Genomic DNA, 10,204 nt, shown 5'->3' with positions numbered 1-10,204 from the left:
GGGGGAGTGAGCGAGTGGCTGTGTGGTGCTCAGTTGCTGACTGAGGTTAAACCATGACATTATGCTTATGCTTATGCTTATATATCTACTATGGTGTGCTTTTCATTCAACCATACCGTCAAGGCATTCTGAAACTGAAGTTGGTGCAGAATGCCACAGAGTCCACTAGAGATCCTGGAGCGCCATTTTTGCATATTTTCAGGGAGCAACTTATGTGTTATTAGTGAATTAAACCCTAAATTGATTCTTATTCCTATAAGAACTCATGTTATTGCCTTCAGTAGCAGTACTTGTTCTTGAGTTCTTCACCCTAAGCAGATAAAGGCTCTGCAGTAGTTTTCTTCCTAAAGAGACCATGTTCTATTCATTCCCAGAAATAAAAGATCCTGACATTTTGAAAGGTGTAAATTAAAATTTGGAGGAAATTTATTCTTGTGAGATTTGTTTGTGAGGAACAGACGGCCCACTTTAGTGAAGAACTGACTATGAAATCAATTTTACCTGGAATATTCCTAGGACTATTAAAGGAAATAATATAAATGAATTTGGAATTGTTTGGTGTGTACACAGCTGGCGTGAATGAAAGAATGAAAGATGTCCACATAAGCAGCTCCCTCTGCCCCTGCACACAGACACACAGAGCTTCATTTCATCAGTGTTCCTGAACAGGACTCCTGAAAACAGAAGAACTCCTGAGTTTATTAGGACTCCTGAATTCATTAGGACTCCTGAATATAGAGTGCCTGTTTGTGAAGTGTCTGATCCTAGGCTTGGTTCATGACTGAGGAAGTTTCTCTCCAGCATTCACTGCTGGAGAGAAAGTAGTAGTAGTACCTTGAACAGTATGGTGAAATTCCTTACAAAGGGGAAGAAATAAGGGATTTTAATGGGAGTGGTACCTGTACAACCATTAAAGCACACAATTTTTGTTCTGAACTACTAGTACCATATGTTATACTTGAAGAAGTTCAGCTTGGGTGTGTCTTCTTCAACACAATCATGTTGAAATACATTTTAAAACCAGATGTTGTGGTATTATTTACAGGAATTGTTATACTGGATGAAACCTATAGTCCAGAAAAAAGATTCAAGAAAGACCCTTGTGGTAGGATATGCTCCCAGGAAAAGCCTTTGCCTTATGTTTAATAGTTAGAAGTTGGTTTAAACCTGGTTCTGACTACCTGAAAGACTTTTCACAAAGTCTGGTATTTAGTGTTGATCTAGTTTTATTATACTTTCTTTCTGGTTTGGGTCCAGAGGTCTGTAGATCCTTATTTCCATCAATAGCCAGTGCGACTTCTTACAGAGGAAAAAGTTTGAGCTCCTGCACTGACTTAAAGTCCTGTGTGTATTTTGTGGGGTTTGTGAGGCTTACTAGGGGATAACTGAAGTTTAGAGACCTTTATTGCTCTCCCTTTTTAGTGTTAATGTCTGTTTGTGTCTCTGCAAAGGTATTGTGCTTTTTTTGTGTGTGTATGAATCATAAAGAGAGAAAGTAAGGGATTTTTTGGTCTCATTTTTTAGATTACACCTTTTCTATGTGTGCTTGACTATATTTAAAATAAGAAACCTGTTTTTAGAGGAAAGGAAAAGGGAAGGAGAAAAAAAAATTCCTGGGCACTACCAGGTAATCCTTCAGCCTCTTTGAATTAATAGTTAATACTTTAGACTGATTTCATAGCTGTTTATAGCTGCCACATGGTTTTTATATCAAGAATTTTGCTGTAATTTTAGTCATTTCAGAGACCTACTACAACAGGAAATGTCTTTTTGATTTACTCATTGAAATCAATAAGAGCCATGGTACATTACTCAATGGCGTAAAATCAATACTCTAATTACAGCAGCATCAAGGGTACATACCAGATTGAAAAAGAAACCTTGACTTCATGGCGGTAGCAATTGCAAAACCAGTTATGAAGCATGCGTGACAGATAAATGACTTTTGACAGGAACCCTATTTAATTTTGCTGTTGTACTCAGTAGTAGCAATTTGCTTAATGGGGCAGTGATCAGTGACAGGGAGTCTGAAGTGATAGTACAATACACATAATAAAATCTCACTAATTATTATCCAGGTCCAGGTTAGTAAATAGTACTGAAGTTGTCCTATTTTGGTGAAGTACAAAACTACCAGAGATTACTCCACTAAATCAGCACTGGAAAACAAAGACTCATTTTTCCTGGTCTCTGTTTATTTACACCAAATCTTTGAAATACTATGTTTCTGGTGAAATAAGTTGGTGTTATATATGATACAGTATTTCTAATTCTTTCAACTTTCTTTTTATTAGAGTAACTATGGTTTACATTTCTGAAGACACTATGAAATTTAATTTTTTTTTTTTAAGTTTCTAGCTAGTTCCATGCAAAGTTTTAGCTGAAATGCTAAATTCACTGTAATAAATTGTATTTCTGAGCACAGTCCTCATCATGTGGCTATCACACACACTAAGTGTGCCTGGCACTGTTCTTCTTATTGTGACTTTTGAAGAAGCTTTCTGTGTATACGCCTTAGTCTGAAAAAAGCAAAATTTCCTTTTACTGAATTTATAATGACTACCTCATTACATCAGCATTTAATGGTACATTTACATAGAGAGAATAGGATTTTCCAGAATACATGCACAGTGTACAGTCATCTTGATTTTTTTAACTGTAATTGGGCTGTCTGCTTATCCTTTTTTTTATTTCAGTGTTTCACTCCATATTATTTTAGCATGGAACTCATAATTCCCTATAGTTGCAAAGATCTCAGATAAATGGTTCACTGATGTTATCCCTGAAAACTTTCACTCATCCTGGAGCATTTTTAATGTCCATCAGGAGTATTAATTAATGCATTGTGGCTTGCTGCCTAACAGTTTCCGAGAACACTGTCTATCAGTTATTATTATACTGATCTTTTATTTTCCTAATTTTTGATTGTCATAAGTTATTTCCACTTCAGGTCATATATGTGTGCACACACACAAACCCCCACACATATGCATCTATATATATGGATATTGTGTACATAGATATATATATTAAGGATGGATGGCTGTACATAGGTAGTACCTAACAGAACAAAAATCGGGACTTCAAGTAGGGTTCATTCAGGTTTAAATGTCCTTAACTTTAGGAATACTTAAGTGACTTCCTTGAAGACTTCCACAGCCTCAAAACAGACCTCAGTGAGACTCTCAGTTCTAAAACAAGTTGGCTTGGCTAGTCTTCTAGTGCTTACTATTGTAACATCAGTGAAAGTAGGAAAAAAGGTTGGAGAGAGATTTGCAATGGAGAGAGATCACCTGTCAGTAGCTGTTCCAAAGGGTTACTCACTGCCACCCTCTCTGCTGTTACCTTTTATTAGTAAATTGACACAACTTTGCTATAGGGAGGACCAGAGGTTACTGAGCAGGTAGTGGGGTCACTACAACTTGCTGAGAACCTTTTGTATGTTTGATGACGGCACAGATCCATAGCACATCCCTCCTGAATCTTTTTCTTATTAGAGGGTACAGACGCAAAAAACTCTTTTTGTCTTATATTAAGATATTTCTCATTGGATCACTGTTGAGATGTATCCTGCAGGAGAACCAGTGTTCACTCGGTATATTTTCAGGACATTCACAAACATATATTTAGTTTGTGAAGTTTTTAACAGAATTGACAGGGGAAAAATAAATAATAAAAAAAAACCACTTCAAACCCTTCACTGCTGGACAACTGCGGTTGCATACTTATGCAGATGCTATTGGGACTTGTGAGAAACTATTCTAATAAAGAATCCTGAAACTGAATAGTTCTACCAGGTAAGTGTCAGGATAGATTGACTAATTCCACAACAATTTATTCCCTCATGAATAAAAGATGGACTAAGGGATTAAAACCTACAAATAAGCATAAGGTAATTGTGACAAATGTAATGTCTGCAACAACAAGGTCTGCAGTCCATCATAATACTATCATACTACACTCTGAGGTGTGTCTGAAGTACAATGTGAGACTTATTTTCCTTGTCTATACAGTTTTATTTCTTGAGGCCATCTAGTGATTGATTCTGTAGTTTGTGCTGGCTGATTGAGTTTTTGACTTATGTAGGCACTTTCATACTACTCAAACCTCGTCTTGGTGTCCCAAATGTTTTTTTTTTCTATTTTAAAAATGTGGTGCCTGCTCCATCAGGTTTAACTCAGACTATCCAAGTAGTCCGCCCAGACCTCATATGCTCAGTAGATAGACACTTCCACAAGGAATCAGAGTAACTTGGGAAAGCTGTATGAGGAAAAAGCCCCTCTGTACAGAAAGTAAGGAGCATAGATATGGCAAGATAATATAAAAAGTGGAAGATATAGGTTCAAAATATTTCACCTTCTTCTTAGGTTCTTCATCTGGGAGGTTTAAGAGCTGCTGTTCAAGTGTTACCTCTTTAGGACTCCTCTGCATTTTCATCAGATAACTGCTGAATAAAATCAGAAGTAATTACAGGTGTTCCCCTTTTTGGGTCAGTTCTCAAAACATTTCTAAGGACACATATATCAATTTTAGGGGCTGTCAGGGGGATGGTGATGCATGAAAACAGGCAGCCTGAATTTTTTTTAAGTCTATCTACCATGTCATGCTGTAGCGAGCGGCAGAATTGTGTCATTACTCACCTGAGGTTCAGATTGGAAAAGTGCTGATGCTGAGCTAATGTGTCACCTACCCTGGGCCATGCAGTGGGCAACCTCTTCTGATAGGCTCTTCTTCACTGTGTACAGTGTGTCACATCTAGGAGGAGATGTTTTGAAGCTGCTCCTAAAATGTGCTCAGGTGCTTCTTGCCATTTCGAAGCAGAGATTAAAATTAACAGCAACACTTCACATCTGAAATGGCCACCAGCTTCCTCTCTGTAAAGGTAAGAAGGTGCACCCAGGGTGCTGACATCAGCTTCTCAACCAGCAGCAGAATAGATCAGAGCCCTCCTCCTCCCCTTGGTTCACTCAAGGTGGGCTGTCTACTGTCACCTGAAGTTGCTTTTGTCTCCATGTACTAGATAAACCTACCTCACAAAAATGGAAGAGACAAATAAACACAGCTCTGTGGTTTGACTTAACAAGTCAAACCAGCTTGACTTAGCTACTAGTTCCAGCTAAGATCTGAGTTTAGGTGCAGGTGTGACAGCAGTGGGTCAGAAGCTGGTACTAGCAAAAGCCTAGGGCCAAACCTCAGCATAACATGCACTGTAAGCATAGCCTTTGGCATTTAGGATTCAAATTTAAGTGGGCTAATCTGTCTCTTCTGTCCACGTTGCTCTTGTTTAACATTCTGTCTAACATTTTGACCATATAGAGTGAATATTTTCTGTATTGCTTGAAATACATTGCTGAAAAGCAGTGTATGACCACGATAAATAGCTTTATCACAGATTAGAAGTAAAGGTGGAGTCCAAACAACAGACAGTAGGAGAGGAAGAGGCACAAAGAACAGAGGAACAGGAAGAAAAAACAAATGAGATTTTTTTCATTGTAAAGTAACATCCAGAATATGTGAGTATGTGACTATAGCCTCTTAACTTTAGTTTATTCAGAAACAAAAGTATGTAGGTAGTTGTCAAATATGAAAACAACTTAGGAAACTGAATTAAGGGTCAAAGACTTTTTCAAAGCACAGTTTTGAAATTTTAAGCCATGAGAATGAAGCTTTTCTGGATGACATTGGCATGAGTGATCAATAGTTGTAATCTCTTGTTTTTTGCTTGTACCTCTCTGCTGGGAATCTGTTAATCCTTCCCTGTTTTTCCCCCCACTCCTTTCACCTATCCCCGCAGTAACTGTGACCATCATTCTTTGTCCGCATTCCATATTTCTGTCAAAACTTTATACGACTTGTAATGTGGCTGTGCAGGCAGTTCCTTGCCTGTCTTTGCTCCTAAAACATATGATAAAGTGGTACAAAAAATGCTTTAAATTCTCTGAACTTTTAACTGAATGCTTCTTTTATTGGGGCCCTTTTGGAATTCACAAAGTGCTTTAATGTGTAAGTTAACTTGGAAGGAGATTCTTTGAAACAGGAAATATAGAAAAATATTCACTGTAGTTAAATTACAGATTTGAATTTGTGAAGGTATCAGAAATTTAATTCTATGAGTGTGTTGTGCTGTAAAAGTGCTTTACAGAATCAAACAACCAACTTTCAGGGTTAGTAAGTGTCATGGCCTTAGCCCATCAAAAGTTTGGGCTGTGGACATTGAATTTTGACAAGGACCTTATGACTAAGAATTACCGATAATTGATTGTCAGGGAATGGCAACAGATTAAGGCAAATGCCATTGCATCCTCTCTCACGGTGGTTAGAAAAATATACCTATCTTGTGGGTGTTAAGCAGACATCAGGTGTAAAAGGGAGTGGAGGGCAGTGATCCAATCTGGTCAGCCCTCACCACACTTCAGTGTGTTTAGTAAAACTGGAGTTTTGTTGTGCATGTCGGAATAGGGACTTCCATGGTGTTGCCCTGGAGATTTACGCAGTCCTGAATTTGGGAGTATGTTTCTGTATTATTGCTTTAGAAAATCACCAGTGCTGGAAGTTCAGCTTAATTAAAAGCATTTGAAGGATTAGACACATTAATCAGAACAAATGTATCTCATCCCTTCTTTACCTATCAAAGGAAAAGAGGAAAGGCGAATCTGTGAGTGACAGTCTTCTGTCACTTAGTATCCCACCTTCCTAGGAGAGAAAGAGAGTATAGGGATTACTCAACTCAAGTAAAAATCAATGGGTATATTAGCTAACTTCTGACGAAAGTACAAAAAATGTCACATTTTTCATTATATACAGTCTCTGTAACAAGGCAGTGCTCAGAAGTATGCAAATGTTGCTGTAATATCTAACATCTGGGGTTCAGGTCTGGGACACATTGTCCCATAGTAATTATCTCCTGTGGTAAACATCCAGTAATGTTGAATGCCTATTGGGGTACAGCACAGAATTTCAGAAACCAAATGTGCTGGTTTTGGCTGGGATAAAGTTAATTTTCTTCATAGTGGCTAGTATAAGGCCATGTTTTGGATTCATGCTGAAAACAGTGTTGACAATACAGGGATGTTTTCGTTGCTGCTGAGCAGGGCTTACACAGAGTCAAGGCTTATTCTGCTTCTCACACCACCCCACCAGCGAGTAGGCTGGGGGTGCACAAGAGGTTGGGAGGGGACACAGCCGGGACAGCTGAGCCCAGCTGACCACAGGGATATTCCATACCATATGATGTCATGCTCAGCAATAAAACTAGGGGGGAGGTTGGCAGGCAGGCCACTGCCCAGGGACTGGCTGGGCATCGGTCGGTTGGTGGTGAGCAATTGTTTTCATTTGCATCACTTCTCTTTCTTGGGTTTTATTTCTCTCTCTTTGTTATTTTCCTTTTCATTACAATTTATTACTGTTATTATTATATTTCATTTCAATTATTAAATTGTTTTTATCTCAACCCATGAGTTTTCTCACTTTTACCCTTCTGATTCTCTCCCCCATCCCACTGTGGGGGAGGGAGCAAGCGTGGTGCTTAGTTGTCGGTTGGGGTTAAATCACAACACCCGACATGCTGGAGGATGCCGGCACAAATAAATCCTTCCCACCCCAGTGTCATGGTTTAACCTCAGCTGGCAACTGAGTACCACACAGCCACTCACTCACTCTCCCCCCTGCCCCGCCCTGGTGGGATGGGGGAGAAAATAGGAAAACTAAAAGTGAGAAAACTCATGGGTTGGGATAAGAACAGTTTAGTAATTGAAATAAAATAAAATAATAATAATAATAACAACAACAACAATAATAATAAAACAATATACAAAGCAAGTGATGCACAATGCAATTGCTCACCACCTGCCAACCAATGCCCAGCCAGACCCTGAGCAGCGGCTCCCCCGGACAGCTTTCCCCCAGTTTATGTACTGAGCATGACGTCACATGGTATGGAATATGCCTTTGGCCAGTTGGGTTCAGCTGTCCTGGCTGTGCCCCCCTCCCAGCTTCTTGTGCACCTCCAGCCTTCTCAGTCGGTAGAGCATGGGAAGCTGAAAAGTCCTTGACTAGTGTAAGCACTACTTAGCAACAACTAAAACATCAGTGTGTTATCAACATTGTTCTCATCCTAAATCCAAAGCACAGCACTGTACCAGCTACTAGCAAGAAAATTAACTCTATCCCAGCCAAAACCAGGACACCCAGATATTTTGTCCTTGCTTCTTTTTCTGCATTTTCTTTTATATTCAGTTATTCTTGCTCATGAACTCAAAAACATTCTCCCTCTTTGGGAAATATACATGGAGAAAGCACTGACTAAAATTACCAAAAGCTTGTCAGTAGGTGCCATGTTCTGTTTGTCTTGCCAAAGCCCTCAGATTAAAACCAGACACCTTCCATACATTCATCATTTCAGTAGCATTTTTGTCACACATATCTGTGTGTATATGCCAGCAGCTTTTGTGCTTGGTTGTGGACTGCAGCTAAATTTAGAGAAAGAGGTAGAGGTCTGTACTAAATTCCAGCAGTGTTGAGAAAGGTAGGCTGCTGGATACAAGAAACAGAGCTTGAACTCAGCCTTTATTAGATATCAGAGAATCCACATATGAGATCCCTCTGAAATCCAAACTGTACAGAACACACACTTCATTAATTACATCGGTCACAGAACAACTTACATATAAGCTTCTGCTAAGTAACCTGCAAGATTTTTAGGGAGAAGCAAAATCTCTTATTAGGCTAGCTGATAGAGATGTAAAAAGTTGACATGTCTCAGGCACGTCTTGGTGTCCCAAATGAGACATTCTAATCTTTTGTGTAGACATTCTTAAAGCAGTCGGAGAAGGGGAGTATGCTGATTTAGCTTAGGCTGTTTTCATTGTAGTGGTTTAAATAAACTGGCTTCAAAATTACTTGACATGGTGTTAGCTTGGATATGGAGAAGGCTTGAGAGAGATAATGTAGCTACAGCTTTACATAACTACAACTACTTCCATTTAAAATCCCCTAAGACCACCTGCAATCATACCAACACTATTAAAGAACTTTAAGAGATCTCATAATGCAATCTTGTTCCTGACAGTCATTCTACTATGAAATCAAATTATGATTTCTACAGGGCCATACCAAACCAATCTGACTATATTGAATGCTAGGTGTGGTGGGGTTTCCAGTTACCAAAAGGGTAACTGATGCACAAACTCACAGGTATATCTCATCCTCTTGTCATACTCTGCACTACTGCACTCTGCACTACTGTAATCACCGGATTGAAGAATAAGTTAGTGGGAAGGGCCATCTGGAGACCATGTAGCCCAAGTATTTTCTTGTGTTTCTTGTGAATTTCCTATTTTTAAAATTTTGCCCATTGCCTCTTGTCCTGTCATTGGGCCCTACTGAGAAGAGTCTGACTCCTTCTTCTTCATCCCCTCTCATCAGATATTTATACACATTAGTAAGATCCCCCCTGAGCTTTCTTCTCTCCAGACTCAAAAGCCCTAACTCTTCTTATAAGATGTTCCAGTCACTTAATCCTTTGTGGACCTGCCCTGGACTCCCTTCAGGATGTCCATATCTTTCTTGGACTGAGAAGCCCAGAACTGGACACAGTACTCCAGTGAATAGAGGGGATCACCTCCTTTGACCTACTCCAACAATTTTCCTAATGCAGCCCAGGATACTGTTGGACTTCTTTGCTACATGAGCACATTGCTGGCTCACGGTGAGCTTTCGGTCCACCAGGATCCTAAGATCCATCTATGCAGAGCTGCTTTCCAGTCAGTTGGCCACTGGCACATGCTGGTGCCTGGAATTATTCCTCCCCAAGTGCAGGACTTTGCATTTCCCCTTGTGGAACTGCATGAGATTTCTCTTGGCCCAATTGTCCAGCCTGTCAAGGTCCCTCTGAATGGTGGCACGACCATCTGGTATATCAGCTGCTCCTCCCAGTTCTGTATCATCTGTGAACTTGCTCATGGTGTACTCTCTCCCATTGTCCAGATCGTTAATGAAGATGTTGAACAGGACTGGCCCCAGTATCAACCCCTGGGGTACACCAGTACTGACTGGTCTTCAACTTGACTTTGTGCTGCTGTGTTGTGTTTCAAGAGTGAAAAGACCATAGATTTTCATATTTCTTCCAAATTATAGAAGAAGCTTGCATGCTAAATTGCAGTCTTAATATTTTAAATAAATGACATAACTAATCTTGCCTCCTTCA

This window comes from Pygoscelis adeliae, unplaced genomic scaffold (genome assembly GCF_000699105.1).
Source record: "Pygoscelis adeliae isolate BGI_AS28 unplaced genomic scaffold, ASM69910v1 Scaffold168, whole genome shotgun sequence".
NCBI lineage: Eukaryota > Metazoa > Chordata > Aves > Sphenisciformes > Spheniscidae > Pygoscelis > Pygoscelis adeliae.
The sequence above is the reverse complement of the archived record's forward strand: the minus strand, read 5'-3'. Positions refer to the sequence as shown.